The sequence below is a fragment of the Amblyomma maculatum genome, chromosome 6 (assembly GCF_055883805.1).
Source record: "Amblyomma maculatum isolate TAMU_Amacu chromosome 6, ASM5588380v1, whole genome shotgun sequence".
In the NCBI taxonomy this organism is placed as follows: Eukaryota; Metazoa; Arthropoda; class Arachnida; order Ixodida; family Ixodidae; genus Amblyomma; species Amblyomma maculatum.
Genome location: NC_139349.1, coordinates 170,415,242 through 170,425,180, shown reverse-complemented (window position 1 = coordinate 170,425,180; position 9,939 = coordinate 170,415,242).

Below are 9,939 nucleotides of genomic sequence, written 5' to 3'. Positions count from 1 at the left end.
CAACGTTCTTCAGCGAATGCAGAATTAAGATATCACCATTAATCCCAACAAGGTCCACTTGGTGGCAAATAGAATCAACCTCCTTGGTTTCGTAGTGGAGCAAGGCACAGTCCGCCCAGATGAAGAAAAACTCCAGGCCATACTGAAGTTCCCACCGCCGACAGACGTCAAGAGCCTCCAGCGCTTTTTGGGCATGGTAGGATTCTACCGGCACTTCATTCCGAACTGCGCCGACCTAGCACGACCCCTCCATCAGCTACTTCGGAAAGGCGCCCGTTGGTCCTGGACGGACACTGAGGAGGGATCATTTCGAGCGTTGTCCGCAGCGATCGCGGATACGGCACGCCTACGGCTTCCCGACCTCAACCTGCCATTCACGGTGCAAACGGACGCAAGTGAGTACGGCATAGGTGCGGTATTGCTTCAGTAGCATCAAGGGAAGCTTTGCCCTTTGGCATTTGCGAGTCATACCCTTACTGGGCCAGAGCGCAACTATAGCGTGACAGAGAAGGAGTGTCTAGCGATAGTTTTCGCACTAAAGAAATTTGACATGTATTTGGATGGAGCCGAGTTCACCATTCAAACAGATCACCAGGCATTGTCATGGCTCTCAAAGTTGCAAAACCCAGCTGGCCGCCTGGCCCGCTGGGCTCTCGCCCTCCAAAATTACCATTACAGGGTGGAATACCGCAAGCGAACCTTCAATAAGGTAGCAGATGCCCTGTCCAGAGCTCCACTTCCCTGAGAAGGGGGGCCAACACCTGCAGTCCTGGCTGTAGCAGCGCCCGCAGACGCCTGGGGAACATTAGTCTCTAGGCAACAGCTCCTGAACGCCCAGAACACTGATGACCAGTGCATCCAGATACGCCAGTGTCTGAGCAGGCCCAGCACAGTACCAGCCGGCAACTACGACAGCTACCTGGAAGCAGCTGACGGCCTACTCTTGCGGTATATACCTACTGCTGATGCGGACGGCGGTGAGTCCCCCTTTCGGGTCGTTGTCCCTAGGAGCCTTCGCAAAGCCTTCCTCGAGTACTACCATGACGCATGCCTCGCGGGTCATAGCGATGGTAGGAAAAGTTATTCCGCCTCCAATAAAAAATCAATACATCCTGTGTGTTATGTCTTCCTTTCCGTTTTTCTCTCGTAATACGTTTAACGCAGCTCTTCAAGGTGTATCGCCAAATAGACTCAATTACCGCACTTTTGGTCAATCTGCGATAATACCAGAGTGGCTTTAGTGCCTCGCTGCCTCATGTGATGCCCATCTAACATTCGCTGGCGTGAGCTTGTGTTCTGCGCATGTGTGAAGGTAAGTGCATGAATTCCTACTCACGCCTCAGCATGGTCTGCAATTTTGGGTCGAAGCAATCACCGATTGAAACCAGAAATTGTTGCAATATACCGTCGCGCTTACGCAGACCACGATCGTGTGCTGTTAAATGTTATGATGACCTTACTGCTTCATTGACAGTTCACTATCTCTTCCTGTTTTCATTAGGAAAGCACATTAAACACTAAAAAATATTTGGAGGACGCTTAAGCTTCGCCTTCAAGAGTGGAACGCGATAGCGTTATTGCACCTTGTTCGCACCGCCCAGCGCTACCGGCACTGGTAGACGGCGCCGCTTCCATCACACGCGTCTCAAGAGCGAGCGCGCAAGGCCCTGCAATACAACACCCGTCGACCTGCCAAGGAGTGTAAGACAATACGCTACGGCGCAGCAATCACTGATGAGGCGCCCCGCGTCGGCCTTTGCACTAACGAATCACGCGGTGAGCGCCGAGCAACGCAGCGTTCGGCGCGGCAACGAAACGTGCGCCTGAGCAAGCGGAACGAACCAAAGAACTCGGTGCCTCGGAGGGAGAAAGCCGGGCAGCGACGCGCCATGAAGGCGGACGCGATCATGGGGCTGACGTCTTGATGGGATCATCCTCTATCTCGCTAGGGAGCACCACGCAGAAGCATGATTCCTCGGAAGCAGCTCGGCACACATCGCAGGGGACGCTTTCCCAGCAGAGCGCTACGGCGCAGCGATCCGTCAGAGGCGTCCGGCATCAGACGCTGCACCTAGCAATCGCGCTGTGAGCGGAAAGAGGAGCCGCGTCGCCTAAACACCACTGTTCGAGTGACGCACGCTAGATGTTGGAAGGGGAGAGAGCGAGAAAACTTATTAAACGCAAGGGTATTGGGGCATCCTCGCACCGGTACCCGCGCGGCCCGAAGGGGAGAAGCGGGTGAGCAAAGGTAGTGATCTAAATAAAGGATAGACGCTTGATTCTACAACCCGTGAGGGTGCACGGCGAGTGAGTGAGTGAAAAACTTTATTAAGTATATTTAAGGGAGGGGGATGTGTAGATGGGGTCCCTAGTTCGGGACTCCAGCGGCTGCCGCTGCTACCCGCGCACGTGTCACGAGGGCCCGTTGGGCCTCTAGTCCAGAGCTGGATAGGGCAGCCTCCCACCCCTCAATTGTTGGCACTGCATTCGGATCATCTGGAGGATTGTGTGGGCAGGTCCACACCATGTGGTGCAGGCCTGCCTTTTCCCCGCAATATTTGCATTTGGGGTCGCAGAACCCGGGGTGTATTGTGTTTAAACGGGCTGGTGTGTTATATGTACCTGTCTGTAGGCGCCGCCATCTAACTTCCTCCGCTTTGGAGAGCCCATTGGCTGGGGGTGGATATTTTCTGCGAGAGAGTCTGCAGTGCTGTAACCTCTCCGCATACGTCGCCAGAGGGCCGGGATAGGGCTGTGTGGAGGATGGAGGGGTCGAGTCCCGGGGGAGGAGAGCTCGGGCAGCGGCATGGGCGCACTCGTTCCCTTCCACGCCTTGTTGTCCCGGTGTCCAGACGAGGCATTTGTCTTGTTCGGGGTGTCCATAATTTTTCAATATTCTGGCAGCCTGGTGACATATTCGCCCTTTGATGTAGTTGCGGTAGGCAGCCATAGAGTCTGTTATTATATAGGCGCAGGTGGTATGCGTGGCGGCTAAAGAAATGGCCACCTCCTCCGCCATTTCTATATTGTCATCGCAGATGGTGAGGGCATCAACCAGTTGTTGTTGGTGAATCACAACCGCTACCGTGTACCCCGCTTCTGACTTTCCTGCGCCTACGTAGTAGGATTCAGTGTCCGTCCCGTACTTTTCCTGGATGTATTTGGCCCGCGCCTTCCGGCGCCCTTGGTGGAACAGAGGATGCATATTGTGGGGTAGGGGATTGGCTATGAACGAGTCTGACCACCCGGGCGGTATAGCCTGTTTTTGTACGAGACCTTGCGGGCTAGTCAGGTTAGGTCCATAAGAATGGTCTGGCCCGTGCGGGTTGCTGCTAGTCGATTTATCTGGGTGGCGCGTTGGGCGGCAAGGAGTTCTTCGGCTGTGTTGTGCACCCCTAATTGCAAAAGACGTTCTGTGAAAGTGCTTTGGGGCAGGCCCAGCGCCTTTTTAACTGCGTTTCGTATAATGAAGTCGATTTGCTTATAGTCTCCCGTTTTGAGGTGCAGATACGGTGTCGAATACACAATTCTATTAATGACGAATGCTTGAACCAGGCGCAGGGTGTCTTGTTCGAGCATACCCTTGTCGTTGGTAGTGACCATGGCTATCATACGCGCAACCTGCAGACTGGTGTTTTTGAGCCGAGTGAGGGCGTACACATTTCTGCCCCTGTCGTTGATGTAAAGCCCTAGAACCCTGATGGTGTCCTTCTGTGGTATTGGGTTTCCATTGAGGTTGACTTCAACAGTGGGTCTGCGTTGGTGGGAGCTGTGTAGTACCAGCAACTCCGACTTTTCGGGGGAGCAAGTAAGGCCGCAGTTAGCGGCGTAGGCTTGCACGATGGTTACGGCCTCTTGAAGGCGGTCCTCGATTTCCGCGGTAGAATAGGCAGTGGTCCAAATAGTGATGTCATCCGCGTAGAAGGCGTGCCGTAGATGCGATACCTGATTTAGCTGGGCTGGGAGTTTGATTAAAGCAATATTGAAAAGTAAGGGTGATAGAACAGCACCCTGTGGCGTGCCGCGTGTGCCTAGCTGTATTTGGCTGGGTTCTGCCAGACCGAGGTCGGCGTAGACGGTACGACCGTGAAGGAAATCTTTTACATATGCATAGGTCCTTGCACCACAATTGATGTGGCTCATATTTTCCAAAATAGAGTGGTGCTTTACGTTATCAAACGCCCCCTTGAGGTCAAGAGCGAGAATTGTCCTGAAGAAAGGCTTGTTAGGGGGGCTTATGACTTCTTCCTTAAGCTGGAGGAGGCCAGGCCGGAATGCGAACATGGTGTGTGGGTACAAGTCGTTTTCTTCAAGATATCGGGTGAGCCTGATGTGTACCGCCTTCTCCATAACGTTCCCTAAGCAGGAGGTGAGAGAGATGAGCCGTAGATTGTTAATATTTATGGGTTTGCCCGGTTTGGGGATGAAGTGCACCTCCGCAGTCTTCCACTCGTTTGGCAGCCGGCCCATGCGCCAACAGTTGTTAATGTAATTCGCTAGCTGCGTGAGGGCTGCGTCATGGAGATTGGCGAGGAGTCCCACCGTGATCTTGTCTTTCCCAGGAGCTGTGCCTCTGCGCATGGCTAGGATGGCGGCCTGTATTTCTTTGACGGTGAATTCCGCATCTAGTTCCTCGTTTGGCTGCCCATTATAGGGAGTGAAGGGGTCCGTCTCGACTGTGGTGCAGAAGTACTTTTGTTTGATGGTTTGTACGAGATCTCTATTGGAGCCGCGGTAACCATGTAGAGCCCTAGCAAGGTTCTTGCGTTGGTCGCTTTTGGAGTTGTTGGGGTCAATGAGGCATCTGAGTAAGCTCCAAGTTTGTTTCGAGCTAAGGTTACCACTCAGGGAATCACATCTTGTCAGCCAATTTGATTGAGCAAGGTTCCATGCATAGTCCTCTGCAGCTTGCGTTAGGGTTGCGATGCGGCGTTTGAGCGTTCTTTTGTGGCGCTGGTGGCGCCAACATTTCACCAGGCCTCTGCGGGCGTCCCACAGGTGCAGGAGATGGGAGTCAATAGCAGGGCGGTCTAAAGATGTTTTCAGGGTTCGGGTGTACTTAGAGGACAGGTGCCTAAGGTCCGATGCCCAGGAAGCGTAATCAGTGATATCTGGGTGATCAAGGTCAGCTTGCTCTTTTCGAAACGCGGTCCAATCAGTGATTTTGGCAGTACCGCGCATATGTCGATGCGTTTTGCTTGCAAGATGGATGATCAGAATGAAATGGTCACTGCCTAAAGTTTCCAGTGTGTTTTCCCATAGGCAAGCTTTACCGCCGTGGGTTAGTGTGAGATCGGGGCTGGTGTCACGCGTGACACTGTTGCCAAGTCGAGTAGGTTGGGTCGGGTCGTTCAGCATGGTAAGCATGAGGTTTGATATGGTGTCCGCTAGGATGCGGCCTTTCTTGTTTGCTTTCGGGTAGCCCCAGGATGGGTGTTGCGCATTGAAATCGCCCAAAATAAGGAGCGGAGCTCCTTGGGCGACAGTGAGTGCCTTTGGGAACACCCTGGCGCAAGGGAAGGCAATTTGGGTGGGTTTACTGTAAATGTTGAGAATGTAGGTGCCTGTACCGTTGCGGTGTCTAGGTAGGATTTGTACAAAGTCGGATTTGTACAAAGGCGAGTGGCGCGCCACGTGTCGATGCAGCGCCGGACATTGCGAGGAGGGGTTCTTCTGTGTTTGCCGCAAGATGGCTCTGCATGTGCGCAGACCGCAGAAGAAATGTAGCGGAAACGTACTTCGCTACTCGTGTAACTGCGACTTCTGTAAGTAACATGCTCATAATTACCGATATACACCGCAGTATAACGTTCTACGGCACGTTTCTAAGGCAACACCGCATTCACTAGAAGCGCTTTTGTACCGCTTTCAAGCATCGAACTCGTGGCTGAGTCTCTGAGTGCGTGGCTGAGTGCGTCCTGTTCGCGAGCATTTTGCTGAAAGTGTCGTTTCACTAAGAGAGTGTTACCGAGCGCTCCCTGATCCACCAGAATGGATTACCTTGCTTGATGTTTTGGTGTCGCTGCGAGAATTTTAATCCTTGTTTGCCGAAGCCTGGCTTACGCGTTTTATGCACTGTATTTCTGATTTCACTTTCAAATGTCAAAGTCGGCAATAAAAAAAAAGAAAAGAAAAAAAAAGCTCGTGGCTGAGTGGTAGCGTCTCCGTCTCACACTCCGGAGACCCTGGTTCGATTCCCAGCCAGCCCATCTTGGAAGTTGCTTTTTATTTATAAAGTGCATGCCGGGATTAATCGCTCACGGCCAACGCCGCCGACGCCGACGACACCGCCTTTTCTGGGACACGAGCTCCATAACGCTGTCGCGTTAAAACGCATCGCGTGCTGCAAAATGAGCCTCTCTTTGTTATTAGAGCGTACGCTCTACCACTCCAGGGATAAAAACTCGCAAATCGACTTGCCATTCTTCTCTGACATCCAAGCCGATAAAGGTGAAATCTGTATTATGACTTTTCTTTCTTTTACTATATAAACCAACTGTAGATCCGAAAGTTATTTATAGTAAGGAACTGGAGTAGTATCTGTCATATTTCTCGGCGCACATTTCAACCGTGCCTAAAGGACGGGGCGGGAGTAAAAGAAGGTGGGCCGTAGTGGAAGGCTGTGTATTAATTTTGACCACCTCAGGATCCTTAATGGCACTACCATCGCTCTACACACAGACGCCTTTGGGCCTCGCCTCCCTAGTCGGGTTCGAACCCTGGTATTCCGCAAGACTAGCCGAGCAAATCTAAAAGATATAGTACAGTATATCACCGCATACCTACTGGCGAGAGCAAGGATAATATTGTTACGGAGAAGTGGCTGGCAAAACTAATTTATTTACAGGGTTTCGGGACATCGCGGAACGGTCAGCGAACAGTCAGCTTCTTAGCCGCGAGCCTGCGCTCCTCCATCTCTTCATCTTGATCCCACTGCTTGTGAGGGTGGCGTATCACTTCCCCCGGTTTAGTCAAAGCTGATCCAGATCAACCACTTTAGTCAGCAGGCCGACGGCAAGGTTTCAGGCGTGCGACATGGGTCAGCTTCTTAGCCGCGAGCCTCCGCTCCTCCATCTCTTCATCTTGATCCCACTGCTTGTGAGGGTGGCGTATCACTTCCCCCGGTTTAGTCAAAGCTGATCCAGATCAACCACTTTAGTCAGCAGGCCGACGGCAAGGTTTCAGGCGTGCGACATGGGCGACCTGGGTTTTGCGGCACCGGCGATGACTCAAATAAACTTTAGAGATGAAGTAATTTCCATCACTGAGGCACTCTAGAATGCCGAAGGGGCCGCAGTACGTGAAAAGAAATTTCTGATAATGGCCTGGCCGGCACAGAGGGGTCCAGAGCCAAACGCAGTCACCTGGAGAATACGTGACTGCGATGCAGCCTTCATTGCAGCATGCCTTAGTGTGACCTTGTGTGCGGAGGGTTCTCAGGAAAGCAACTCTGTGTGTTTCTTCTTCACGGCATAGTTCCGAAGCGAATGTATCAAATGCATAGGTAATAGCAGAATCGTGTCGAGAACGCTGCGTGGCGGACGGGCGTAAAGAAAAAATAACGATGAATATCCGGTGGTCTCATGCAGGGCAGTGTTGTACGCGTAAGTGATAAAAAGCAGGACTGTGTCCCAGTTCTTAAGGTGAGTGTCAATGTACATCGCCAACATGTTCGTCAAAGTGCGATTTATGGGCTTTGTCAGGCCATTCATCTGTGAATAATAGAGTGCAAAGTGACGGTAATCACAGTGACATAGACAGAGTACCTCTTCCGCGACATCGGCAATGACTTGACGACCACAGTCACTAATCATAACTCGAGGGGCGCCGTTTCGAAAAATGGCGGAGTGCAGCAAAAAGCTGGAAACATCTCCTACTTTGCCAGACATGAGAGCAGCGATCTCTACGTATCGTGTACATTAGGCGACGCATGCAATAATCCAGAGGTGGTCGGTTGCTGATTTGGGCGGAAGAAATGGGACGAGTAAACCCACACACTTTACGTGGACGCAGCACGACCAAAGAATGGAGTGACGACTGTAGTAGTCTCAACACTTTCAGGATCAGTAGTGAACTGCGCCTCGATAAAAATATCCAACCCCACTCACGCAGAGGAGACAGTTATTGCATTAGCTCTAGCATCTAACCCCAACGCCGTTGTCCTCACGGATTCCCAGTATGCCTGTCGCAACATCAACAACGGGTTGATTCACAGGTTATGGATGCCAATGCTGAAAAAGTATCCACCAAGCCAAACCCCAGTCATCGGGTTTTCTGATCACCTGGAAACACCAGGAGGAAGCAATGCCGCCCACAGGCATGCCCGAGCTCTTCTAAGCCGGGCATTTCTCCCAGATGACCATGGAGGGAGCTCTGACCTAGAAGCTTCAGCAGGGGCTGACAACCTCGCACCATACACAAAAGCCAGGAAATTGTACCCAGCACCACATAAATCTCTTGACAAGTTAGACGAGAACCACCCTTAGGAGACTAAAAACAAACACACACCCAACGAATGCTAGGTTAAACCAGTGGTACCCTACACTGTTTTAACTCAGTCAAATGCTTTTTCGTAATCAATGAATGCTATGTATAAGGGCTGGTTATATTCTGAGAATTTTTCTATCATCTGATTGATGGTATGGATAAGATCGATCGTAGAGTACCATTTCCGAAAACCTGCTTGATCCTTTGCTTGATTGCCGTCTAAGGCTGTCCTGATTCTATTAGCGATTACCTCAGTAAATACCTAATACGGGGCTGAAACGTGGAGGCTAACGAAGAGAGTTCTACTTAAGTTGAGGAGGACAACCCAGAGGGCTACGGAACGAAAAATGGTAGGGGTAACTTTAAGAGATAGGAAGCGTGCAGAGTGGGTCAGAGAAATACTCAAGTTACCGACATTCTAGTGGAAATTACGAAGAAGAAATGGGCATAGGCAGGACATGTAGTGCGAAGAGAGGATAACCGATGGTCGCTTAGGGTAACAAACTGGATTCCAAGGGAAGGAAAGCGTAGCAGGGGGCGGCAGAAAGTTAGCTGGGCAGATGAGGTTAAGAAGTTCGCAGGAGTCAAGTGGATGCAGCTAGCACAGAACCGGGTTAAGTGGAGAGATATGGGAGAGGCCTTCGCCCTGCAGTGGGTATAGTCAGGCTGATGATGATGATTACCCTACACTGTGTAGGGTACCACTGTGTAGCTAATCTCTACCACATGGTGTTGGCATGCCAATTCAATCACATAGTAGACTTCATTCCAAACCCACCTGAAGAGCAGCGGGAGGCTATTTTGCTCAGCTACGACCCTGACCGTCAGGACTGACTGGTGGGGAGGGCCAGCGCGGCAGCAATATCCAGCGGACTACAGGACTAAGCGGCCCACCCATATAGTCTATAAAACGGTAAAGATATTTTCAATCCAATTTAAATGGAAACGGGTTAAAGCGAGTCGATGCCAATTTTCTCAAATAGGGTATGCGGCTGGCTGCTTGGTTGTAGCAGTCCAAAATGTGGAGTATTGCGATGCTTGAACTGTTGGCACAGGACGCAGCAGGCAATGTACTGGCGTGCTGCCTTATATCATCGGGGCCAATAGAATCGTTGCCGTGTTCGGTAGTATGTACGGGCAAAGCCCAAATGGCCGTATGCAATACCGTCATGCATGGCGTGAAGGATAGCGCCACGAAGGCTTGTAGGGACCGCCAGAAACAGGCGGGCATCCTCAGCTGAATAGTTCTTAAAAAACAAGCCATGAATGGCGAACGAAGTCGTCCCAGGTGCAGACGTGCGGGCTTGGTCGAAGAATTGTTTAAGAGCAGGACATCGTCGCTGCTCTTGCTCAATTGTCTAAGTACTAAGACATCCCACGGAGAGGGGAGAGAAACAGTATCGAGGTGATCATTATTACTCGCTGCATCCAGTAGAGGAAAGCGTCACAAAC